At 41.6% G+C, this 27649-nt stretch overlaps 1 long non-coding RNA gene across 1 annotated transcript in view; it reads left to right on the forward strand.

The window, feature by feature from the left end:
• LOC131574202 (uncharacterized) overlaps positions 1–27129 on the forward strand; it is a 44748-nt gene extending 17619 nt beyond the window's left edge. Inside the window, exon 3 of the long non-coding RNA XR_009276405.1 lies at positions 24701–27129. This is a non-coding gene — a long non-coding RNA (uncharacterized LOC131574202). The remainder of the gene's footprint in view (positions 1–24700) is intronic.
• The last annotated feature ends 520 nt before the right edge of the window (positions 27130–27649 follow it).

Consider the following 27649-nt stretch of genomic DNA (forward strand, 5'->3'; position numbering starts at 1 on the left):
ATTCAGAAAGCAACATTCATAGAGAAATGTTACCAAGAGATGTGTATGAACTTAATCCATTGACAAGAGTGGACAAAGCTAACTGTTCCCCTTATACATCACTCAGGATCTGCTTTGATAATGCAGGAATATAGCTGGCTTTGCACAAGATGTTGGCTGCAATGTGGAAGCATACAAAGGAGAATAAAGCATTTAAAATTCAAAGCTGTCTGTGTTAGAGGCAGGGTAGCATGAATGGCCTCATTTGGAGCAGATTCCCATTAATGAGTTTTGGGAGGAAAAGCTGTCAGACTTGTGTTGGCTTGAATTCCTTTATATAAACAACAGGGTATTGACCACATTGATTTTAAGATAGGTCTGACAGGATATTATTAGAATTCCCACTTCATTCAAATATTTTATGTCCATATTTGAGCCACTAGAAGGAAAAAGTGCCATTCCAGGAACAAACCATTGTGCTTGGGAAGCTCTCAGGCGCTCATAGTCTTGCAGGGATTGACTAGGGTTAAGACATCTGTATTCTGTTTCAGTATATGTCTTTTTTTTCTGCAATTTCTCTTGCCTGCACTTTCACTTCTGTCAGACACCTCTACCAAAGTGAGTGGATGCTGACGCATGGTGTTTTGTTATCATTAAAGTCCCTATAGTTTTGCCAGCTGGGCAGTAGTCTGCGACTTATAACAAGAAGTTAACCACAGTGTCTTGATATTTACATCAGGAGCATCTTATCCTTTAATTACAAAATTGCTGTGGCTACATTAAATGCCAGATTCTTCTTGTTATCTTCCAGTTGCAGTTCAGGTAATACCTTGACTAGCACATCCTGACTGAAACCCTCTTTTCTCTGTGCCATTTCTTTTTCCAACTTAAGTATTTCCTTGAAATGGTCATCTTTTCACAATCCAGAACAATGCAAAACAAATAAAAGGGAATGGAGGGACAGAGGGCTTCAATATAAGAAGCATTAGTTATAGTCAAGGGACTTTTTGCATGGAAAAATTCCCTACCCTTCTCTTAATAGCCATCACCTGCTGGGAGGCAGGCACTCATTTCAGTACATTCACAGTCTTATCAAACTGTAGTTTTTTAAACTTTGGAGCATAGTTACAGTGAGCATGTGACCAGAGGTTAAAAGCAGAAAGGTAGGTCAGCTGCTGTGTTCTTCATGCCCTTCCATGCTTCTTGGTGGATGTTAAGGATTGTAAACATAGACTACATGGATACTTTCTGGGAAACAAGCAAACAAACCTCAAAACCACCCTTAGAGAAACCAAACAACCAAAAAAGTCACAGCAGAAGGTATGTACTCTAAGTCAGTGCAAGCTAATTATGGCAACTCTGTGCCAAGCTGTCATAAGTCCCAGAGTGAGCATGCATGGCTTCGGGGAGAGGGACCTGTGGTGAGTGTTTCTGTCCTGCAGCTATTCCCCTGGCTCACAGGCCATAGCTGTGTGCTCTTATGATTGAAGCCATGAGTAAAAGTCTCTTTCCTCCGGGTTTTTCATTATGGGAAGCTCAGTGGCAACCCAGAGCTAACCTCATGGGCCCCTGGGGAGGTCAGGCTGACAAGGTCAGATAATGATGAGAATTCATGTTTGCTGTAATTGTGATTTATGTCTTGTGTAAAATTCACTCAATAAAGATGCGCGACTATTGTTGAACCTACATAAACTGTTTCATGCTCATCAATAAAATGGTTTGGGGGGCATGTGGTGAATGTAGCTTCTCTGGAACTAGTTCAGTATTTAATTCCTGCTAATGTACACTGTGAGATTGCATCTAATTCAGTTTGCAAAAATGTAAAGTGCCATTTAAGGAGAACTCATATATGGTTAGATGAATGTGTAACCCAGATGCCTCTGTAATTCCTTTCAATGTCATTAATTTGATATTCTGAATTATTATTTACAAACTCTAGTTCCATATAAAAGAGAATAAACTTCAAAAAATAACCACCAAAAGTAAGTGCTTTTAGGAGTTTGTTTTTTTCTGTGCACTAGCACTGAGGAATGCTGATGTCTCTTCATATCTTATCTTCAGCCTTGTAACTTCATAAATATCATTGCACAGAAACATCACACACAGACAAATAATAAAAACACCACACCCAAGAATACCCAGACTGAGATTTATTTAGTTAGTTATCACTGTAGTTCAATGAGTGTCAGAGAGTAATAGTGAAATCAAGAGAATTTAGGTCTCAATGTGTCACAAATGTAACAGTAAAGTAGTGTACTGGTGTCACAGCTTGGCCTCTGACAGTCCTTTTTTAATTATTTTGTGTAACTTGATGCATGTGCAATCATCCAAGTTGCTGCAAGATCAAGCAGACTACAAAACCCAGCCCAACCTTTTCTTCAGCCAATCAATTTGATACAGGGAACAAGGGTGCCATTTTTACATTCCCAAGCTGCAGAACTAAATAGTTTTGCAGCTCAGTTTTTGTAACTCAGTTTTGAAATTTTTCTCTGTATTTTGCTTTCTGTATTTTATTTTCCTGGAGGTAATATAGCTTTAACCCTCTCAGATGGACTGCATCCCATTCAGCTGGATTAATCTTAAATCCAACTATGTTAATGAACTTGGAGAGTGATGTAGTCACAAAATGCGCTCAGGCAGCAGCAAACTCACCCTCACGTACAGCAAAAAAGTCAAATGAACAGCAAAAAAATGCTGAGGGTATACCTGGGTTAGTTATAAACACTGATGTATTAAAATTATAGAAATGCTCCTCAGAAATTCTAGGACAATTTCTCCTCTTGCATCCAGTGGTGTGTACTGTTACTGGAAGAGGTTGTGTTAAAATGCATTTTTAGAACAAAACTGTTGATCCTCAGGAAATGACACCCACAAAGGGTACATTGCTAAGAATTTTTACTTTGGAATATTTCTACCTTTGTCCCACAGTCTGGATACCCATTAGAGGCCATAGTGGTATGATAGGAAAAGCATGGTTGGAGGAGATAGGCAGGAGATCAGCACCAACATCACACTATGAATCTGAACTGCTAGTGTAGGTGCACTCCTGAAGCCCAGTGAGCCAGGAGCTGCCCAGAAATTAAATCTTTGCATGGGAAGCTCAGCTGTGGCACTGGAGTTTCCCAGGAATTATGAGCGGGGCAGATTGGTTGGTTTGAAGTCAAAATGTAAACAACAGGCATGAAAAGCAGCCAAAGAATGTACAAGAGAGTAGAAGATACTAACAAAACAAGTGTTAGGTAAGGTACTCAGAAATAATGAAAAATGTGTGGGGAAAAGCTAAAGGCAAAGGAAATACTTTCCTTAACATTTAATTATGTTAATGTTCTCAGAAGGGCATGCTCATTTAGAAAAATTCTGTAAAACTATCCAAACCACGAAATGGGAAAGGCTTCACCTACCCATATTAAAAACATAGCACTTTTTCTTTATATAAGCTATCTGAGTGCAGAACTTGTGAACATAGATTCTATTGAACATTTTTTTTCTGGTTTGTCCCTCATTAAGTGGTATGCGCTGGGGAAAGAAATGAGCCTTATCTGGTTTGCTACCCGCCTAATCATTATCAGCTGGCATCAGGTAAAGAAATGAGCCTGAAAAAGTGAAGGATAGGTGCAGATGCTGGAATTTAGTGAGGTCAAAGAAGTCACACAGATGGATGAAGGGAGTGAGAAATTTTCTTAATGCTTGTTTTCAAACCAGCAGCTCTAGCTGCAGCAGGAGCAGCAAAGCATGCTTCGCCAGAGACTTGTGTCTCATGGCTGGATTCTCAGGTGTCTAATAAAGTAGAAGCAGTGATCTGAGGTTTTTTCTCTCAGGTGGGCTATTCATAATATTTATCAGGTGCAATTTCCTGTGATTGATGGGTTGAGCTAACACCAGGGGCCTCTCCTTGGCTAGTGTGTTTTTAACAATCTCTCCCTTTACTTGTTAGGCTACTCCCATAAAAACTGGTTGGATCTTAGTATCACTGTGGTTTTGATCTTCATATCAAATAACTAAATTATTTGAGAATTAATGTGTTGGAAGGCAGTGCAGTGGAGGTAAGGAACAAGGGGATAAACAGGACCAAACAGTCTAATACAATAAGAATGCAGAACTTTTTTTTCCTTTAGAAATCAGGCTGAAAAAAATAGATAGTAACAAGCTCTGAAAGAACATGATTTCTAGATTCTTCACATTTTTGATTTTCAGTTACTAGAGACTGAATGAAAGAGTACCGCCCAAAAAATGTGCAGCTGCTGCATGTTATTGAGTGTTTTGCATTAAGTTTTTGGGGTTTTTTTTGAGTTTGATAAAGGAGGTGAGTTTAACTGCCTCCCCCTTTGCATTCCTCATAAAACTCTGAAAGTGCATCTTTAAATGATATGTTTTGAACAAGAGGAAGAGGCTGCTGCCATGGCACTGGGAGCTGAAGAAGAAAATACCTGCTTGACTGAGCTGCCCTTTTCATTTGGAGTAGTGTGAGACAAACTCACTGAATCAAAGCCTGATCTCCAGATGCCTTGTACAGTTGGAGATGGCTTCCTGCCAATGAGTTTCCAAAGCAAACAAGGAAGAGCAAATTTGCGTAGCGTGAAGTGCAGTCACACAGGGAGGCAGTGAACAGGGTGGTTCCCTTCAGCATGAAAGGGAATGTTAAGTGCTTTAATATAATGTTGTTTTAGAACAGAACAGAGCCTGAAAGAAAAAAAATATAATTTTCAACTCTGATCTTAAGCTCTCTGAACTTAACCAAGTTAGTCAATGACATTTTGGCTGGTGGTGGTGTAACACAGTGTCTGTGGCTTGCTTTAAGGCATGCCTCCATGACTTAGAGTGGTTTCTGATATCATAGAATCAGAGAATCATAGGTTTGTGTTGAAAGGGACCTTAAAAATCATCTGTTCCAACACCCTTGCCATGGGCAGGGACACCTTCCACTAGATCAGGCTGCTCAGAGTCCCATACAACCTGGTCTTGAACACTTCCAGGAGAGGGCTATTTAGAACTTCTCTGGGCAACCTGTTCTGGTGCCTCACCACCTTCACAGTAAAGAATATTTTCTTCATATCTGATCTAAACCTACTGTCAGTTTAAAAACATTCCCCCTAGTCCTCCAACTCTTGTAAAGAGGCTCTCATCAATAACCAACCTAGCACTGAAGTAGATAGGAAGTAAACTCTAGGTCAGACTAGCTGGGACCAAACAGACTCAAATGCCTTTGGCAATAAATCTTGATTGGCAAGATCTGCAGTCCATGCAGCTGGCCATATTAGCCAATAAGATAATGTCTAATCTCCAACTAAGTGTACAGACACTCCATGTAGTCAAATCCTGGATATACCCACTGGTGTAAGATGCTTTCCATGTCTAGTATAATGAAGGAATAATAGTGTTGAAAATAAGCATGATCTAGGAGAAGATTTTTATGTTGTTCTGCCCGCTTGCCATATGTGCTTATTATCTTCAGGAGTGGTCTTTTCTGAATGCTGATAACAGTTCCTTGTCACCTTCTTTGATGCTACCCTTGGATTCAATGATCTTACAGGTATTTTCCAATGTAACAATTCTATGATTCTGTGCAGAGACAGCTGACTGACCACTTCATCTGTCTGCCACAGAAGCACTTGGCTCCAGTTCACAGTTTAGAAACCTCAGTTTTTGTCATTTGTGAATTTACTGCTGAAGGGTCTGTTTAAAAAGAAAAATAAATTAATATATCAGCTCTACAGCAGCCCATCTGGGAATTTTATAACGATATTACATCTTCACAGAAATAACTGTGGAGGATTGCAGATTGAAAACAATGGCTTCAGTTTCTTACAGCTGAGGTCTGGGTAGCAGGAGACTTAGTACAGGATAACAATTTGATATCTGAGACTGTGATTCATTCAGAGACCATAGTTCCCTTCTGTACCCTCCTCCGCCTGGTTATCCATTGAGCTAAGAAAAATAAACCACAGAAACGTAATGAGAAGCAAATGTTCTTGCTGAGTTGGTCTGCACTGGGAAGCCAAACTGTAGAAATTACTTTGTTACTGTTTCAGTCACTTTGTTTTTCAAAGGTAGTTAAATAATTCTGAGTTCTCTGTGAGTTGTGGACTTTGGGAACCTCATCATAGACTGACCTGTGTCCTGCATGCAAGTTTGGTCAAGAATACATGAAATTGATATGAAATTGCAACAGCACAGTCTCTGGGATCAGAGAGTCTACCAGTGATGAACACAAGCACCTTTGAACAACGAAGGACGTTTGTTACTTATGGCACACATCAGCACTGCTTCTGCAAACTCGGTACTTGAGACTTTCTGGTAATTGTTCACTGTGATTGCATGGGAAAAGGAGAATCCAGAAAAGTGCTAAAGCAGCGTGGTCTGCCTCCCTGTGTCAGATAGGTGTGCTCCTTACAGAAGTGTGCTGGAATCTTGGGTGTTGAAACAGCTACCACATTAAATGAGGTGCCTCAAAATTGGGCAATAAGGTGCAACTTCTCTGGGATTTTTGCAGCTCTCTTGAATCCCTAAAAGGATCCAAGTGTCAGTTGCTGGGTGGAAGAGCAAATTCCATTTCAGAGGGATCTGCAGGAGGATTACTGAACTGCCCAACATGGCTCTAAAGTAAAGGGTCTGAATGGTTTAAATTGTGTTTGGGCCCAGCTTTCAGTTCATGTTCTTTTTATTATCTTTGATAGTACCAAAACAGCAAAGCCACTCCAAATTAATGTTTTAATTTTTTTTCTTTTGTTTTGGCAAGACTTGTTATAGAGATTCTAATCATATACATGGTAAAACCAATGCCCGCTAGTTTCTGGAGCATACACATATGTATGTGTACAAATATATATTACCAGAGCTTAAATATTTAAGTCTTTAATTCTCTTTGAGAAAACAATTATTTTGGAAACAAAAGGCTAGTACATCAATTTGCCATTCTTCCCATGTAGGCACATGTTTTTTTACCATGTTAAAAATCAAAAACTAACACACCATTATCTTTAAACTACAGATTTCTCTCATATTTTTATTCCCATTCTCCTCTTAATGCTGCATAGTGCATAAAGTTTTAACTTGTGCACATTAGTGCCACCTGATCCCAGAATGTCTGTAGGTTTTTTTCTACAGCTCTGTCTTCTTAGTGTTTGCTTTTTTATGGTGCAGCATCTTAGAGTTGGTTGGGTTAAATTCAGGGTGAACCCATTTTAGACGGGGTATATATATATATATATATATGTATATGTATATGTATAAATATAAATAAATAAATAATAGATGTAATTTGTATGTATGTGTACATTCATGCAAAACAAAATTTAAAACACTGTTTTAAATATTGTTTATTTACACATGGCTCTGTGGTGAGGACAAAGAGTGGAAAACCCCCTTAACCATTGCAACTATGGATTCAGTGTATTTTTTGCAACACAATGATATGAAGATGCAGGGACCTGTTATAGTCAAACACCCCAGCCACATTCCATTTTAAGAGCCTAGTATGTTAAAGTATATTTCTGAATAATTTGTTACTTAAACAGCCCTGATGGTTCAGTGTGAATTGGGGTTTTAATAGCAGCTCCCAGCTGAAATGAATGGTGTTTGCTTGACTGAACATCTTTATCAACTTTGAAAATTTTAAATCTGGTTGTATCCCTCATGGCCTTTTGGGTTCTCTGAGGAACAAACCCAACTGTCCTTGCAAGGCATCCCTGCTCAGGGGAAGGCAGACAGGTGATGGCACCTGGTGATCAAAGATGCCAAAATCATCAGGGAACTTTACAGATACCACTTTGGGAGCTCATTCACAGATACAGCCTGGAGCAGATTGCAAGCCAGAGCCATCTGTGTAATCTCAGGGATGTAAGCAAAGCTGGAGCCAACTAAATGAGAACATCAAGCTTTTCTAATACATCACAGCCTTAACCACAATATGGAAGTTTGTGCAAGTCTGTCTTTGCCAGATTGTCAACCTCAAGTGACAGCTGTCCAAGCAAAGGCTTGCAGCACTGTCTGACGTACTGCAAAGAATCCCATACTTCTTCATCCACCTTCATCAGCCAACAAAGAGGCAGAAGTCCAAAAACCTGATTTCTTTAAAAATATGAAATAAAGTCCCAGCAGATCCAGAACATCAATGTCTGGGTACAGAGTAACAGCAGGCAGAATGAGGGGGGAGGAGGGAAAAAAATGGAACTGATGCTATGGCTCTCCCAAACTCCATGGTCAGCTACTGCAGGTAGCAGTCATCACTTGGCTGTCATTTGTCATTCAGCAGCTGCAGGCTGCATTGGACTGAAGCCTTCCCAACAATTCTTGTTCAGTGCTGCAGTGGCATTGCTTCTGCCAGGAAATGGTTCTGGATGAGCTATCTTAGAAGCAGCACTGAGACCTTTGTGTTGTTTTTCTTTGTGTACTGCCTTGAATAGGGCACACAAAACCTAAACTACACAGTGTTTCCCAAAACTGGTAAGACACTTTCTAGAGGGATCACCAGAGCAATCTCTCTCTTAGAGCAGAACTAGCACATTAACATCTTGGTCTTGGAGAAGGCTCTTCACAAGTATTTAAGAAAGAGTTTTGATAAAAATGATAAGCATCTGTGTTTCACTGACACAAGTTACTGCACAGAGAGAACCTTGCATGTGACCCATGTGTTGTATGCCAGCTGATAAAGCCATGGACAGAGCCCAGACACCTCCCTTCAACACCCAAACCTGTGCTTCACCCTCTGAAGACCCCACTGTCTCCCATGAAGTTATGGTCCACTCTGGGCAGTGGGGAACTAGTTATCATGGAAAACATGCATTTTTCAGTGTTTTGTGCTCCTAAAAAAATAGCACATGGTCTCCACAGTTCTGTAGTGAAAGTACTGTAGCTTTACTTCAGGTACTTTTACTCCATTACCCTCTGTGTTTGTCCAGCCTTTTCTTTGGATTCTGAGTGGTGAAGTTGCTGAGAGAAGGAACACTACACAACCCAGAAATGTATAAAAAATCGGTTCAAGCCTGTAGTGTGAGCATCTGGGGTAGTCAGAAATGTGAAGGCATGGCTGACAGCAAGTGTACACACTGTATAGTGCCACACAGAGAAGAGCAGCCAAGATTACCCCAAGTGATGTCTCTCTGACATAGCACAGCACTGTGCAAAAACCTCATTTCATGCTGGCTGTGTTGTGCCTAAGGATCTCTGTGCCGAGCTTCACCATGCAGCATAAGTGTGCACAGAGCTACCAGCAGTCCCTGACATGCCTGCAGCACCATCCACATCCACACCTACCTGCAGCTAAGTATCATCGATTTATCTCAGCCCAACTGTGTCTGGCTCTGGGAGTGCAGGCCTAAGTCTAGGTGCTGCTTACACTCGGTTCTGTGGTGAGGACAAAGGTGGCCCTTGGAGCATGTCTAGTCTTTCTCAGAAAGAGAGGAAATTAATACAGCAATCCACTGGGAAAAAACATCTCTGCTGCTGCAAGAAAGTAGGATGCAACCCCTTGAGTCTTAATAATTCCTTGGGAAATGAAGTACCAGTGATGTCATAGACAGGAAGGCTATAATTTGCCCAGTCACCTGGGGTTATTTCTGCACTCAACCTTACTTTCAGGTCATCGTTATCCCCAGAGCTTTGGGGTCCCCCGATCTTTAGTACGATTTAGTTGCAAGGCACCAAATCCTTTCTTCCTTCAAATGTTTATGAGCTGAAATCTCTTATGAATAAATGGCTTCTTCACAGAAGGGCTTCAGTGTAGAAGATGTTTTACACTCTTTGATCAGTGCATGGCCCGTCAAGTTGACTGATTAAAAGCTTCAATGTTTCCTCAGATTGCTCTCTGAAAAAACTAGGTGCTGAGAAAGTCAGACCATATTTCTTCTTTGTTTACAGTGATGGCACTGACTTTTCACAGAGGAGCAGTAAATTTGAGGAGAACTTTGCTTTTATGGGACAATAGGTCAGGATGTCATACAACACTCTTCCTCTGTATCCCCACGACAACAACTGGATAGGAGGAGATATCTGTGCCTGACAGTCTTCCAGCTCCCAAATGGTTAGATGAAGTGTGATTCCTTTTCAGCCTTTGAGAGATTTGAAGAGAAATTTCAAGCTTTCTCTTCTGCCCATACTAAATGCAAATATCTGGACAACAGGCAGTGTCCTTCTGAAGAAGGAGCTGCAGATGCAGTCGGGCACCATGGTTAAGATGGCTCAGGGTGGCTTTGAAAGTCCTGTACCTCTGTGTGCTCTGCTGGCAAATTGCAGAACACTGAGACAAGGGTTTCCTGCTTCACTGGGGAAGTGCCCAAGATGCTTGCTGGCATGTGCAGCCATGAGGTGATGCCAGGGTGGCTGGCCTGTTCCAAGTGCTGCAGTTGAAATGCTTGCTGGCAACCACTTCATTCCCAGTGTTCAGCCTGGCCTCTTTCTGTTTACACCTGGTTTCGGCTGATAGCATTTCTCAAGGACAGGGAAGACCCCTGGGTGTGCCAGTCCACTCCTCAGGCTGCTGGGTCTAACTAGGGGCAGCTTGGAGAAGCCTTACAAGCAGCTGCCCAGCAGGCAGAAGGAGCTTGTTTTTGCTAAGGGAATGTTTTGAGACTGAGCTGCAGCTGGACTGTCCTCCAGCACATAGGCAGGCAATGTAGAGTTGCCAGAATGCTGCCAAGCCCATGTCCCAGTGAGCAAGGTGGAGATGACCACAGGTCATCACAGGTGACCTCCACCTGTTTCACTGGGGACTGTGGGCATGAGGAGACCCCAGCAGTATGGCTGTGCTTCCACTGGCTTCCTTGAAGTGGGTCTTGAAGTAGGGTACAGACAAGTGATTTTTGCAATCTGCATGGGTACAAAGGGCAGTGCTGCTACATGCTGTTTTAATGTCTACCCTTCCTTCTCACTCTGTTCTTTTACTATCCTCTGGGAAGGACGGTTGGACCATAGCCTCATACATCAGGGACAGTGGAACTTCACCCAGCATGACAACAGAGATGCCCCCAGCTTTGTGTCCACAGTCAAACCCTGGACCTCCTAAAACAAGACTTCTAAATACTCTAAATCCCCACTGGGAGTGATAAACACACTTGGGCATGGGGAATCTTTCCACCACTCTTAGATGCTGATTGCAGAGGAATCCTTCTCCAGCTATGCCTTGTCTCTCCTTGTTGGCTGCAGATGGATGCCAGCTGACTGCTTTATAGAAGGCAGAAATTTCTGAAAGGATAAATTTAGATTAAGCCAATTCCATCCTGAGAGTGTAGGTTTGCATAGTTGTTGTCTGGTCCTTATGTTTTAGTAATGTCCGCTTCCTCTCTCTGAAGGCTAAAGAGCACATAGTCCTCTTTTTCAGTGATTGCTCAAAGACTTTCCTCGCTCTGGGTGATTACTTGAAAAAAAATCATTCAGCTGAGGGCAAGAAGAGGAAGTACAAGGCTGACTGAAAGGAGAGGGAAGGAGCTGGAACTTTGAAGAGTGTCACAGGAAAGTAGAACAAGAGTCATTGTCCACAGAAATATTTATTTATTCTAAGTCACTATGCAAACACAGGACAGCTGTTGGCTTTAATTGCAGATACTGTGATTGGTAACAGTCTCCATCCGTAACCTGTGAAGAGATTATTTTACAACTTTTTACAGTCTTGTTAAGAATTTTTAAACCTTATTCCAGGGCAACTGGCAGGCTTCAGTCACAAACACTTTTTACATTTTAAACTGAACAGAATCAGTGCAAATATCCTACTAAGAAAAAATTTGAGTTCCGAAAGTATTGATATACAAGCAGAAATGAAATTAGTAGTAAGTATAAGGTAGACTTTATCTGTGTCTAAAGACTGCATTTAATTAATTTCAGTAAATAACAGATTGGATAAAATTATTTACAGGTCCATGAACAGTTTCAGTAGAAATGAGAAAAAACCCAATAAAATAATCACACGGTAGAGTGATTCAGTGTGAGCTGCTTATTGTCAAGTGTTTTAGTTAGGATTTTAGGGCCTTAGCATTTACAATTCGCAGTTTCATTACAACTTCTGCTTTTAATATATTTTTAAAAATCAAGAAAGAAATTGTTCTGGCCTACCAGGCACCTGATAGGGATTGTTTATATAGACAGTGATGTTTTATTTAAAAGCATATGTGAAAAGCCTCTGTGTACTGAAATAAAAGCTGAAGAGGAACTAGAAGGTGCGTGTATAAGGGAGGACTCAGTCGAGCAGAGGATTGCTTTTTGGAGAGGACAGATCTAGGAGCATTGCTCAGAGATGCTCTTGTTCTTGTTTTACACTGGGCTGGTGCAGCCTTGCGGCTTAACTGATGCCTTTAGCTCTCTCGGCAGCCCTCAGCTTGCCTGTGCCCTGTGCTTTGCCATGGTGCACCTTAGAGCATGGAAACAGCCTGAGACCTCCACTTATCACAAGTGGGGAACAGAGAGTGCTCAAGAGTGAATGTGGTGGCTGAGCAGTTTCTCATATGGATGTAGCAGCAGATCTTTTATGTAGCACCCCCAACCCTCCCTGTCTCTCACTGCTACACCTCTTCAGGAGTGAGGAACTGCCCTGCCTTTCTGCCCCACTTCACTGATTTTTTTTTTTTGAGATTTCCACATAAATCCTCCCTTTCCTTATAAAAACTTTTTGTCTAAACTAGGAGCAGTGCTGCAATGAAAAGGCAAGAAATAAGGAATCTTACAGAGAAACTGGGACCCAATGCAGAGGCACAGCAGACAAGCAAATTTTCTGCTAAATGTTTTCTTGGTACTGGCCAAGCTCTTGCAAACCCTGACAAAATAAGTGTATGCCAGCCAGCTTATGGTTTGGTTTATGAACAGGAGTAGGGCTCTGATTCCGCTCATGTACGTGCACAACTCCTTGCATCTGTGGAAGGCTGCTGAAAATGCCCACAATTGTAAACTGCCTTTAATGTGTAGGAACTGTACCTTTTTATGGCCAGATTGCCTTTGTTATCTGCTGGGAAAATCTTCCTACATTAGTTTCTCCCTGTTGTCTCAGGAAAGGCTGCATAACTGTTCAAGCAATCTCTGCTGGCTTTCCGGCAGCTCTCCTTCCCTCTGCTTTCATGTGCTAATGTGCTATGGGGGATCATGACAGGGGCCAAGGAGTAAGGTTGCTCTTCATCACATTTCACATCTGAATTAAAATGAGCCTGCAGATCCTCACATGACTCAGGTTCCAGCCCTCTGTGGCAGAAGGAGTGTGGAGAGCTCTCTCCTCTCTCTGGACAAGCATCCGTATGCTTCTTTCCTCACCAAACACCCTCCAGACCAAAGCCTGCCTCTCACATCGCTCTCTATCCCTGCCATCCTCAGCTGTCCTTGCAGCACAGATCCACTTGCCTCACCCAGAGGTCTGTGGATATAAAAATGTAGCTCAGCTACAGACAGGGCAGATCCCACAGCATGGCAAAGGTGCTGGGAATGGGGAGAGAGTGCATTATTGGCAAGAGTTTATTGGTAAGACTGGTGTCACCTACATGCAAAAGAGAAAGTCTGCAACCAGGGCAGAGCTGGGCTCCACTACGGTTTTTATGTGAGCAAACACCGACATTGCGAGTACCTTGCAAGGCTCATGGTGATAGAAAATGCTTTTGAGGTGTGATTAGGCACTCCATAGAGTCTGACAACCCATAAACCTCAAGTGCCTGTTGTCTGTAAAGTGTGGCCTATGGTGAGTGGACATAAGGGGCACTGCTCAGACCCCACTTCTGACCTTGGGGCTGGAATGGCTCCCGCCTGGCTCTGTGCATCCACCAAAGTATGAGTTGTGTGGGACCCAGCCCAGCCTATGGATGGGGACTGCAGGGACACCTCACCTTCCTGGAGAGGCAGCAGTGTGGACAAGGAGGATGTTGTTGCTGTTCTCTCCTCTTTCACACCTCTTGCTTTTTACTTTGCAAATGGATTTTTTTTAAACTGTTCCAAATGACTCTTGCATTCACCCCCATTGCAGGCAACTGGAAGCCAGGCATTTTGTTGCTAAGGGCAGAACTGGGCTCTCCTGTGGTGCTAACCAGGCTATTCAAGTGGTATGTAAGTCAGCTTTTATAGCTGGGTCCACCCAACTTCTTCAGACCAAATTGTAGCATTCACTTTGGGTGGTTGGATTAAATTAGTGGATAATATAACAGGTGAGCTAAATCCTTATGACAAGTAATGTGCAGCTTTGTCTTGTAATAATTCTATGGGAAGCTTAGAGCTCCTAAAATTAGTTATTTCCACATCACTGCATTAAAATTCCTGTTCCCCATGACTCTTACAGGGCAGAATAGTCAGGATTTTTTCCCTAGGTTTATCTCTGGGTTTGTATGTTTCAGCAAATTAATTATAAGGGGTAGATTTATCAGAAAAACTTTTGTCTGTGTTATAAATGCAAAAGCAAATTTAGGTTAAATAAAAGAGAAATTTATTATAAAACAATTTCAATAAAGAACGAACAACGAGAAAAAACACAATAAAATGGGCAGCGCAGCGCTGGGTGGACAGGGTCTATACCAAAGGTATAGGTGTTCCCAAATCCACGCTTGAGGGTTCTCTGGCCTGGGTTTTTATAGGGATTTTGTGTCTTGAGGCTAAATTCCAAGCAGGCACCATTCACCAGAGGTCCTTGATTGTTGGATGAATGGATTTCCTGGCATTGGAGAATAGAGTTAGTAGATGACCGGGCAGAGTCTCCTCATATGTAAAGAGGTTTTTAATGTTCCCTGATTTCAATTTTGGTTCGGGCCATCAGGATGGAGTGGTGGGATCTGGGTTGGAGCCGATGGATATCTCGGCTGGGCTTTTCCCTTTGTCCAGTTTGATTGCTTTCCCAACAGTGGTCTGCAGGGCGGGGTGTTCAGGTCCTGCGATGGATATCTCCTCCGAGCTCGTTCCTTTGTCAGCCTGATGGCCCGTGTCCTGCTTATTCTTTTCGGTTGATGGGCGCAGGCTAGGATTTTTATCTGGGTGGCGGCTTAGCATTGTTATCTCCTGAATGGGAATTCGCAACTAGATCTGGGGAAGGATTTTTTGCCACACTGTTCTATTTTATATTATTACAAATATATTTAATTTGACCCTTACGAATTTTTATTCATAAGTTTATCTATTACAGTCTGGATGACAGCAGTGTGACCTGAGCACATGGGGATGAACAAGGAAGCACAGAGTGCTGGGACTGGGAGAAGCAGTGTACCACCTGTGGTGAAAGATAAAATGCCTGGAAATGGACCTTCATTTTCCCCTGAGATGGAGGAAAAAACCACCCCTACTTTGAAACACCCTTCTAGGTGTCATGAGGATGACAGAGAGACATTTTTATACAGACTCTTTTTCCTTCTCTGCCAGCAGCCTCATTTAGACGCTGCCCCTGTGATATCTGTCTATTCTAACTATCAGGCACTTACAGGCTAAGTAGTGAAAATTTTTACATTTCAGACTTCTAATGCATCCAGAAATGTAATAGAAAATTACTCTTTTTGATGACCTATCTCAGGTGGTAGTGGAGAAAACCTGAAATTAATTCTTAAATTCTAATTTTATGTCTCAGCCCAGATGAACCATCCATCCCTGACCAGACTATATAAAATCTTTGGTCTCCTGGGACAGCTTCCTCAAGTCCACACAACTTGTCAGTTTTCATATGCAGAAGAAATAGTTTAAACTGAACGTTTCACTGATATTTGTGACATATATACCTCTACACTGAACTCTGTGGGTGTGTGGGTGATGTCACATATTGATTCATAAATGCTAAAGTAACTGTTCTCCAGTTATCTCTTATCCTGGATCATCTTCACTGGCTCCTCCCTTGCATAGAATCAGTGAAACTCATATTTTTGTCTGTACTTTTTTCATGGCTGTAACTGTGGAAGTTTAGTTTTATATATATGTTTGTTTCTTACATTCATAGGAGAGCATAGTGAGACTGTGAAATCAACTACACGTCTTCTTGTCCAAAACCCTTAATCCGAAGAGAACCATGTAGTCCTGGATATTTGCACAAGGTCATATCCTAATATTTTACCCAAGCAATGTCTTTAAGGCAACACTGCCCTCATGGCTGGGATACAAGCAACTTGATCTGTTTAATCTATAAATTGAGGATGTTTTGTGAAAGGAGGTGTTGTGTGCAAATCACTTTCTTTTTTTTCCAGAGATGATGGTTATTCTCTCAATGTCCATTGATAAACTAACAACACAGAACTGAAACAATATGAATTGGCACTTTCTCTAAAAATACAGACGAGCCATTAGCAGCAATGTGGGTGTTTTATAACACATGCTCTCATATTTACCTCCAGCATTAGGTGTGGTCACTTCTTGAAAATCTGCATATCTTTATGCTCCACTATGACATGATGCCAAAGCACCAACATTTCCAGGAATTTAGAACAACTAAGTCCTGGGAAGAGGCTTACTTCATGCATGCTTGCCTTGCTTAGAGAATTATATGGGTTATTTGCCTCATGCAGTGAGAATCAAATCTTCATTCTGCAACTGTCTGCTTCAGTGGGAATCTTGGTTGGGGGAAGACTTCTGAATTTTTCTGGTCAGAAGGAATTTAATTCTTTTACAGGATCAGAGAAGCATGCAGTTCTGTGTGCAGCAATTAAATATCCCTCTCACTGTGCAAGAGGCAAACCATCACTTTAGATTAGTTCTCTTTTAGATGTTTTTCCCTTTGCCATTAGAGTAATTTAACCTTCTCCCTTCCTGAGAATACTGATTTGCTTTATGCCAGGGGGGTGGATACGTGTGTGCTTGCTGAATATGTGTCATATACTATCCTGCCACAGAGCATTAGTGAGCAATGCTTTTACATAGACTGCAGGGCCCATTTTTGCTATGAAAAAGGTAAAACGTGCTTATGTAGGAGGAGGGAAAAGATATATGAATTACAAAAAATTTGTATCTCTGAAATGTGGCTTTAGAACTGTCAGAGTACATGGAATGTTTGCAGCCTATTATTGCCGCATATGAAGTGGTTCCATAGCCTGAGGAAGAACAGATTTGAGCTGCAGAAAAGGCACCCACGTGTGTATTCATGCCCTTCCTACACCAGCACTGCATTTCAGAGAGCAGAGAAATACATTTAAAAGGAGAGTAGAAAAGGATGAAGACAGCTTTTCAGCAAGTTGGGGAAACAAGGTGAAAGGTGCCAGTCAAATTAACCATGCCCAAACTACCTTAAACTCAGAAAAATCATGTCGTGATTTATCACTGTATTTTGAAAGCCTTCTAGAGGAGACAAGACACTGGTCCATTGGTCCATTGATCTTTTTGTGGGTGCTGTCAATCACAGTCTGGTTTTCCCTTGTTAGGCATTCACATGAGGGTGAGCTCAGAGAGAACAGGATGTTATCAATCAATCAAAAAAAAAAAAATTGTCCAACTGCTCTTCTGCCTAAATAAGTTTGTCTTTACCAAATATCTTGAGAAATTTTGGGATATTCTCATCAGCTGTTCACCTGTTGACATCCTTACATAAAACGTTCTAGTGAACTTATGTATCCCAGTTTCTAAGTCACCATATATAAATCTTGAATTTTAGATTTCAGACTTACAGTTCCCATTGGGAATGTTTGTTAAGATCTATACGTCATTTTATCAGTGACCTAGACTGGAAAATAATCTTTCTGGTTTTGGAAAACTTCTAGTTCCACTGGTTTTCCCATTTTGAGGCAGAATGATCTTGTTACAGTTGGAATTGATGGTAAGCCATCGAAAGTCTCTCAAACCAGTAGACACATGTACAGGAAAAAAAGAAGCCCTCTGGAAGCCTAACTGCTGTATTTCAGTAAGCGCTAACTTCACATTGCATGTGCTGACAGTTCTTGACCACTTGAGGGTCAAGGAATAAATTGCTACAGAAAATTGTTGACAATTTGAGCTAATGAATACATTTAGGGTCATGATCCCTTCAATGGAACTACTTGGGAAATGAATTTTTCTGAATGCATAATTTTTTCAGCTTCACTGAAGAAGCAACATAAAAATTGGATTGTCATCTAGTCCCAGAAGAGAAGAGAAACAGACTACATGAAACTACAATCACTGGTGTCAAAGAGACCTAGAAAAGTTTCATCCTAGCCTCTCAGTAAGTTTCTGGTAAAAGAAAACGTGAAACAGAGGATGGTCAGTAACAGCATCAGCCTTAAAATACAGCTTATTCCAAGCACTTAGAGTGCATTTTAATAGTGATTCTGACCCAAACTCCATCCTATCTGCAGATAGAAACTCTCCCTTGAGTCAAATGATGCTTCAACCTTCAGCATGCATGTCTGTCAGGAGACATCCTCAGCTTCCAATCTTGAAGCTAATCCTTGCAATTTGGCATCTGGCAAGGTGAGCTGGACTTTGCAGTATGCATATTCCCCTCTGTCCTAGGTTGTCCCACTTGGACATAATGAAACCATACTGTAAAGCGGAAGGTTTTCATTTGTGGTCAAGGTAACTCTATGAATCTGCAAACTGCTCCTTAGAGGATCTGCCAAGGCAGATTAAGCCAGCCTACTGTCAGTACCCTTGCATTCAGTTTACAAGACCCATAAGCCTTCAAGCTGAAATTTTGTCTCTGTGGTGACCAGTGACAGGACCTGAGGGAATGGTCAGGGGAGGCTTAGGCTGGATATTAGAAAAAGGCTGTTCATCCAGAGAGTGGTTGGGCAGCTCCCCAGGGAAGTCATCACTGCACCAAACCTGACAGAGTTCAAGAAGTGCTTGGGCAATGCTCTCAGGCCCATGGTGTGACTCTTGGGGTGTTCTGTGCAGAGCCAGGAGTTGATGATCCTCGTGGGTCCCTTCCAATTCAGCTTATTCTGTGATCCTGTGATTCATTTAAGTGTCCACAAATCAAACTTGAAAGCTTTCATTATAAGGAAATCGCCATATTTATCCCCTTGTGTTCCTTCCGCCATTTCTAGCTGTCCCTTTAGCCACTCCTTTTGCTCCTTATTTTCTCTATCCAAGAATTGCATGAGCTCAGACTCATGTAGTGCACACATTATACATCAGGATCACAGCAAGAGGCAGAAGTGGATGCAAAAATGTTTGTCAGAGCAAAAATAAGTGGCACATCTACATGGAGGCAGAGAATCCTGGCAGATCAAATAAATATTTTCCTCCAACAGTCTTGAAATCTGTCACAATAGGATGCATGCAATAAGGATAAAATCAAACACTATTTCTTCCTGTTGTGGCTGCCTGTGTTTCTCCAGTTCAAAGTTAGCCTCCAAACTACAGAAAGTTGCTTTTGGTTCTCCAGGGGTGTAATTGCTAGTGCTCTCCACAGTAACTTAGAGTAACTAGTTGAAAACCATGTATCTGGGGCCTTCTAATGAAGCCTGTGCGTATTTCATTGGAGCTTAAAATGCTTTTATTACTACAAAAAAAAATCCTTTGAAATTGATTGCTACAATTGTTCTTTTTCCTTGAAGAGTGTAGGTTTGCTTGGTTTGTTTGTTTTGTTTTTTTTTTTCTGTGAGAGAATATTTCCATCTGCTGATGATAATTGCCAGACATTCCTGGAGAGCTGCAATATCTACCTTCACTGACTTTTGGACTGGGGATCCCTCCTGTTTTATTATATGAGTACATACATATGTATGCATGTGCATATTGCATATCCTTCAGTGTGAGGATGTGGTTTGATGATGTGTTAAAGCTCAAGCACGTATAGTACTTGGTGAAAAATGCCTTAAACCTCTAATATGAAAGGTCAGGTGTTTATAAACTCCTTCTGCCTGTTTCAAATGTGTTTAAAGCAGTTTGATGGATTAACTTTCTGTCAGTAGATTTTGTACTTGATCAGTATTGCCTGTCCAAATCCAAGCATCCATTTATTGCAACAATTTTTGCTGTTTTTTCTAAATCCTGTTCATTGCCATCCAGGATCACGCCCTCCAGCTGCTGCAAGTTTTGGGCCTTGTGATTCCACTGGGGTTTTTTTTGCTGTTTGCTTCCACTGGGCTTTCATTAACTTTGTCTGCACTGAGCTCTCTTTTGCAGCTCATGTCTGCAATGCACCTTTCCTTGATTACTTTTCTTTGAATGAGACCTCCCGTCTTGTATTAGAATTCTGCGCCACTGAAAGACTGAATTTTCCAAAATACCTCCTTCAGAAGCCAATGCAATAACCATCCCACACTGTGTATACAGCATTCTTATCTTCCTGATCCAGCCTTACCCAATGGAGTCCTGACTAGATAGAGGCAGAGGTTTTAGTTCTGCTGACCATCAGGCTAGGAAGTCTGTTTTATAGCAAGATGCCACCTTCTGAACCCTGGTTGCAGAGATGCTTCAGCAGAAGCAGTGAGGGAAAGGCACAGAGGCAAGGCCAGCTGTCCTTAGAGGACCTCCAAGAGGACTGGGGTTGTCAGTGGCCAATCTGGCATCAGGGCAGAGAAAGCTTGCCTGTACTACAGCATGTCTGACTGCAGCCTGGAAAGTGAGGAGCAGATGTTTCCTGGGTTCAGGAACAGAGCCAGTTCCCCTGATCCCTACAAAAGGGGAAATCCAAAGATAAGGAACAGAGTCCTGAGGGAGAGAAGGAAAATGGTTGGGAATCTCTTTAGTTTTCAGGTGTCCACAGAAAGGTGACAGTGGTTCCTTCTGTCCCATCTGGGTCGCCAGACTGATGTCTTGAGAAAGCTGACCTAGGACAGAGGCTAGACAGAGTTAAGAATAAAGTAGGTGTTTATTGAAAGGCCTTAAAGGATACACCTTGGGCAGTACAAGAGCCTGGCCAGGGCTATACCTAAGATGGACCTAAAAATGATCACAAAATGGACCACCAATCACGAGATCTCACATTTTTAGAAGTTTTGGTCCATCTGCATATCAGGGTTAATTGTCCAGTCAAAGCTTCAGGTTATAAAGTCCCATCCTTCTTGTTTTCTTTCTTCAGTTCACTGTTGTTTATGCTCTTGGGCCTGAAACTTGTAATGACTGTCCTTGGTATCAAACTAGAAAAGGAATTGTTTAGCCTACCTCCTCTGTGAAGAGAGCTCACTAACACTTAATATGAAGCTCAAAACTACACACCTAGGCAGCACAGAATATGAAAATTATGAAAGGTAAAACCTAAGGCATCAAGAGAGCTACCAGCCAAGGTAAGAGGCTTATTCCCCATATTTTCTTTTTATCTTTTGAACATTTTGTATCAGGAACAGCATAGCACTGATACCTTTTAAGCTTCTCATGGCTACACAGCTTCTGACCTATGACCAGAGCCAGGAATTCACAACAATGTTCTTCTTATCCCAAACCCTGTATGTCTTTACATACAGGGTTCTCCCAGGCCCATTACAGCAGATGATCCACAACATCTCCTGGCAAGGTCTGCCTGGCCCTCTGGAGTCAGGTTTCTGTGAAAACCAGCTGCTCTCTGGTCCCAGACATATTCCTTTGCCTAGTGTTGTGATACATAGTAGCCATAAAAACACTCAAATGCATGAGTGTACACAGATAAATGTGTACATACAATGCAGAGTGATGATGATGGTTTGATGGAAAAGAGCTTTGATGAAGTAAAATTACCCTGTGCCTCTACTTAACCTTGATCCTCACCAGTCATTCATCCAGCCTCAGCTTATGTAGCACAGCTCACACCATTGCACTGCAACTCAGCACAGAGCTGCATTGGTCCCTGTAGTGGCCCTGGGATGGAATGACTTCACTGCTCAGGTCTCCTCCTGCACAGCTCTCCAGAGACTTGAGCCACTCTGGAGACCAGCTCTGCCCCTGCTGGGAACATGACTGCCCCAAAACATTGGGAGCTATCTGGTGTGTGTCATGTCTGCCTTTCTCCCTGGTGAATCAGTGGCACAGTGCAGTGAGACTTTTGCAGAAGGACAGCTGCCCACAGAGCTGGCCCAGGCAGCTGAGAGATGCTGGCAGCAATTGCCCCAAAATAGCACAGGATGGGAATGCAGCTGGTGTGTGGATGGTGGCTGCTTTCATTTTCTTGCTCGAGAAGAATAGAAACCTGTGGTTTAAACCAGACTGCAAGGCCCAGGTGTGCCCCTCTTCCTGGAGGCTGGATGCTCTGGGGATTACTGGGTTATCCAGCACTGAGTTTACTGTGGGAGGCAGAAACTCCCTGGTTGTCCATGGAGAGCATATTCTGGGTGAATGCTATACACAGTTTGGAGCAGAGGTTTCTGCTCTTGCTGTTGTATGCTATATTTGTGAAGTGGGATTAGCATTGGGAGATACTTCAGGTGGAGGCATGACAGTGTGCACAAGAAACTTAGACTCTGTCTCTTAAGCACCTGGCATCCCTTGTGCTTTTAATCACCCTTTTCAGCATTATATTCTAGGCCAAGTCGGTAGAGCAGCACTAAGGCCCTCTCTTGAAGTTGTGGATGTGAGATGATTCTAAAAGTGCTGTAAGATAATAATAAAGATTTCTAGTCCTACTTGCTAAACTGCCTCCATCCCTTCTCCACCAGGGTCCTCTGTTCCCCATGTTTTCCAGGTGGAAAGCTCTTTCCCCCCACCCCCCCCATGGTTGCACTTTCCTTTCATTAAATCCTTTTGATCCCTGTACTTAAAAAGTGTAGAGATTATTTATAAGGGTTTGATATCAATGATTGCAGAAAGCCTGGAACAAAAAAGGTTCATTTGAACATTGCAAGAAAAGCAGAATATGCAGAAAGACTTTATTGATTCCTTCTTGTTTCTGCACACTTCAGAGTTATAACCAGCACCTCCAACAAGTGTCTGATCCAGCAGTAATTGGACTTCCCCAAATCTCAGTGGTGAATGCTGATACTGAGACAGTTGATCCCACCTGTCAAAGTCCTACCAGCTGTTGTCTCTTCCTGATGCCATAAATATTGTTCTGAATAATTGCTTAGGTGAAGGGGAACCAGGTGAGACAATGGGGATTAATTCCTTTCTGACCCTCCATTGTGTCAAATGCAAATCATTTTCATCTTGTCAGCATCAAGAAAAGATACAAATAAACCAGAGGCTTTGCTTTCCATCACTTGCCTTCCTTTCTCTGAGTGGCTCTGCTCTTTTCTTGAGATATGCTTGTTCTCTGTAGCAGTTTTTCTTTCAGATTGGGTTATAATACTAAATGGGGCAGTGACTTTCAGCTGGATCATAAAACAAGGATATTTAATGGATCATGCCCAGTATCCAATGTACAAAGCAGATATTAGACCCAACTGAAAATGAGATCATTGAGAAACAAAGTATAGTTGTAGCTGGCATAGTTTGCTTATCAGGTTAAAAAACTTGGTCTGTAATTTACCAAATAGTTCTGAGAAGCTTCATGAAGGTGAAAACAAAATTATAGAGGAAATACTCAAAACACACAAAATTTGATAAATGGGATTTTCCTGCATAGAAGTTAAACCTAATGAGTTTGAATTTGGACAATTTATATTTCAGAATGACATCTAATCCTGCATCAGAATCCCCCTGCCTGTCTTGTGAGGTAAACAGAAACTTATTTTTTGAACCTGTATCCCTTGGGGTCTATCTGAAGTCTCCAGATGAACATGGCAGAACTGCCCCTCATGGTCTGGAGAGTTTGTGCCACAGCACAATACGTTTCAAATACACCTCCACTGAATCCTCTTGGTTCAGAAGTCCTCTCAGTAATATATCTATGGAGAGGAAATAAAAAAATGAAGCTCAAACTGCTATACCTATAGCTCAATTTCTTTTCCTTCAACTCAAGAGGGGACAGTTAACCATGTGACTTTTGTGAGGGTGGGGCGAAGGAGGAGGAGGTAACTGTGAAAATATTCAAAGCTGCTCTGATGGGGATGTAAAGTGCCGCAAAAAAAGAGCCAGAGAAACACAAGATTGTGAGGATGAGGATGATTTAATAGGCATATCAGCAACTTTTCTGCAGCAGCGTGAAGTTTTATGAAAATAAAAAACTCAAACCCCCTATGACTTCCTTGCCACCCTGACAGCTAGACCTCATAAACTAGACATCACAGATGAAGTGCTTGAAGTGTTCCTCTCCTACATATAGTCCAAAATCACAACAGATGCTTCTATTCATGAAAGTCTGATATTACACACATAGAAAAAGAGTAAGTAGAAAAATAGAAGAAAGGTGGACAGAGAAAAATAATTCAGATTATTCAGAAGAGTAATCCAGGTTGCAGAGACAAAGGTGATATTTTTAACATTTTGCTCTTATACTCTGTACTTTCTTATCCTGGCTATAACTTGTAGTTGTCTGGAGATCTCTTGGGATGTAGTCACATTACTATTTTTCTGTAATATACCTCTGGGATATGGAATGGATATGTAATAATTTCTTAGTTTGTGGGAGAATTTCTTTTAACATTCCTTTGGAAATTGAGGTGTATCTCACCTAACTGCAACTATAAAGTACTTTTAACCATGCAAGGTTGCATGGTATTGGTCATGTTGCTTTTTAAATTCTTTTCTTGCTTTCACTCTTTAGAGAGGGAAACCTGGGGACTAGCTATCCTTATTTCCATTCCTAAAATTATCTGGAATAAAGTGTCTTTGGATCCTCTGTGGTTGATTCAATGGTAAATCAGTTTTTCTGGGTTTTATTTGTTTTCCTCCTCCAGGACCAAGCCCTTTGTTACTGCCTTTGCCCTTTTGCTGCTCTGTTCACCCTTCATGGTTATAGGTGTGCATGTTTTATTCATAGCCTGGGGTTATCTTTCTGCCAGTACCATTCCTTGCTTTTGTTTTTATTTTCCTCCTGCCCTCAAGTCAGTGTACAATATCAAGTGCATCTGTTGTTTATTGATTTATGCAGTGCTCCGAGACTGCGCTCAAGAAGCCTTTTACAAGCAGAGAAGACTTCATTTATAACTGAAATACCGGGACCTCTCAGCTGGAACGAAACAGCCGGATAACAGCGCCAGTAACACAACTCAGCAGCTCTCTGAGAGAAACTGAAGAATACCATATCTAATTGAAGCAACAAGGGATAGTTAACTACTGCAGCAAGAATGTAATTGCTTGTGCTGGAGACTGGCCAAGACACTAGGGTTAACATTTCTTCCCTAACAAAACACGTGCTGGGACCTTTAAATGGCTACTGCTAATTATAATTACCCCAAATAACACTGTCTAAACCACCTTTTACTATTACATCACAGTATCAACTTTATTGTTATTAATGCATCCTTCAGAATGGTCTTTTTGTAGTCTGCCACATAACAAAGTAATTCACAGAATGCTAATAAAGCTGTGTCCAAACTGCTTCAAATCAGTGGATTGAGCATGAAAAAAGTCCAAAATAGATGTAACTCCTACTTTCAGATGAGTTTTATTTGTAGCAAAATCTAAACATTTCAGAAAATAGAACTTGAGTAGAAAAATAGTGCAAATGGGTAGGTGGATTTGGCTGGTGAACTGAATTTAGCTCTACTGGCTTGAGTCTGTAAAGAAAGGAAACAAATTGAAATTTCTCCTCTACTGTGTTGTACAGTGGCTGGAAAGATTCCTATAAACTTTGGGGGATAAGGTAGCAGAACTTGTGTCAATCTCACTTTTCTCCATCAATTCCATCCTACTGACATTTGAAGAAATATGTGTCCCTGTGTTGGTGTCAGGGGTACTCACAGTCAAAGTAAACTATGCAGTTTAACACTTCAGTTTTATGAATGCATTTAAAATTACATGACCAATATGATTGCAGTTCCATTAACTACTAGTCAGGTTCAGCTGAGGAAAATTTGGCTCATAATGTCTAGGCTTGAATTATAATCACTAATGGCTCTCAGCAGATGCCTTTAAATATGTTTTCTTTTTCTGCTTCTCCATTATCTGTCATTTAATGATGTATTGCACATCTTTACATTTAAGTAAAAAAGTACAGCTCTTTAGGTCTAAAACCTCTATCATTTATTTGAAATAACAGCCTATGCAGGAGATAGCTGGTCAGAAGCATGATAAATGGAGAGATACGTGTTCAAGCCTGTACCATCACCATATTCAAATCCACAGCTCCCACAGCTTTCACCCAATGGTTCAGTGGCTGATAACTTTGGTACTGGGCTCCAGAGCTGTTGAGGTTGGGCTTCTGTCAGACCCAGGGATGAAAGGGAAAATCCTACCATCTTGTGTTACAGAGCCCTCACTGCCCCTTGCACATTGCAATTCTGGCTTTTAAAGTTTTCCCAACATCTGAGAAGGAAGCGCCCTCAAGTAACACTATTCTGGCCAGGGGCAGTGCTTCAGAGCCTGCCAGTGGATCTCATGACCATTGGCACAGAGCAGAGGGACACCAGTAGATGTCCATATTAGTGACACTACTTTGAGTATGATCTTCTTAACTTGGATTTAATGTCCAGGCTGACCTGGGGCTTCATTGAAGAAGGCGTTGAAGGTGAAGCATGCATGTATGCACATTGGCTGTGATGGGACCACTCCCAAGCCTGTGGCTCAGTGACTTGTAAGAACAAAGCTGTAAGTTTTAATTTTACAAGGATATCAGTAAAGCCTTGTGCTAAACCAGCAGGCAGGAGGGAGGCCTGGGTGTGGATAGCCCTTCCAGTACCTCACTGCAGCATCTCTAACAAGGCATTTTCCAGCCAGCGTGGTCCCCGTTCATGGAGTGTAACGGAGGTTCACACTCTCACACTTGGAAGCAGTGCTTAGAAAGAGTTACCAGCTTGTTTTCCTGAGGACACTGCCACAGGGAGTGATCTAATAGCAAGATTTTTAAATAATTAGATTTTCTCTCCCTGTCAGTGTTGTCTCTCTCATGTCTTTAACTGATCATGTCTACAACTACTAGAAATACTGAAAGGAAACTATCCTGGGGTCTGGGGAGAATTTAGCCCACATCCCATCCTCTTGCTCTGTTGTTCTCAACATTCCAGAAATCAATATCTGCAAATAGCATCTTCCCTCTAAACAGGTTTAAATCTATGATATTATCATAGTCATATTATCATATCATATTCTCACAGTCTTCTTAAGTTATGGGTTTGTGTGGGTTATGTGTGTGGTTTTATAAAATATTTCTTTCATTTCTGTGAGCTAAGAGAGCTCTGTGATGAATAGTAGCCTGTATTTGCAGAATTTATATTACTAGTAGTTAGAAGGATGGATGCTCCAGTCTGCTGAAGATTTTAAAACCCAATTTTCTTCCGAAGGAGAATAAACTTGAATATTTTAAAGCTTCACAAAGAAGGACTTTAAAAAATACTTTAAATAAATACAGAGTTCAAAAGATTGCAGTGTTTTATATCAGTGCTTACTTGTTTTTCTATATTGAAATATATAAAAGGTGACTATAATTGGAGAGGAAATTCATTTGTGCAGTTAATGAGGCATTTTTATTTATGAATATAATAAACAAATAGAATAAAATGTTGCATAGTCCGAGAATGTATGGCCCCATCAAAGTTTCTGTATCCAAGTTCTCTGGCGGAAGTTGATTAAGCCAATAGAGCTGAACAGAATTCCCTGAGGTGCCACAAACATGCAAACCCTATTTTTCAGGCTGGGTTTCAGGCCATGCAGGGAGCTGGTGGCTCTCCCCACACTGGCACACAGCCTGCAGGGGCAGGGGGGAAGCAGCAGTGCCTGGCTGAGAGTGACAGTGGAAGGGTCCTCTTGGTGTCCCTGGAGGTTGTTGTCATGCCCAAGTTCTGAATGACTGTGGCCATGTGAAGGACAGAGAGGTCATGTGGCTGACATTTCAAAATGCATGGGATGGATCCTGGAAAAGGGAGAGGTTTTGAAGGAATAG

The sequence above is a fragment of the Poecile atricapillus genome, chromosome 1 (assembly GCF_030490865.1).
Source record: "Poecile atricapillus isolate bPoeAtr1 chromosome 1, bPoeAtr1.hap1, whole genome shotgun sequence".
Classification (NCBI taxonomy): Eukaryota; Metazoa; Chordata; class Aves; order Passeriformes; family Paridae; genus Poecile; species Poecile atricapillus.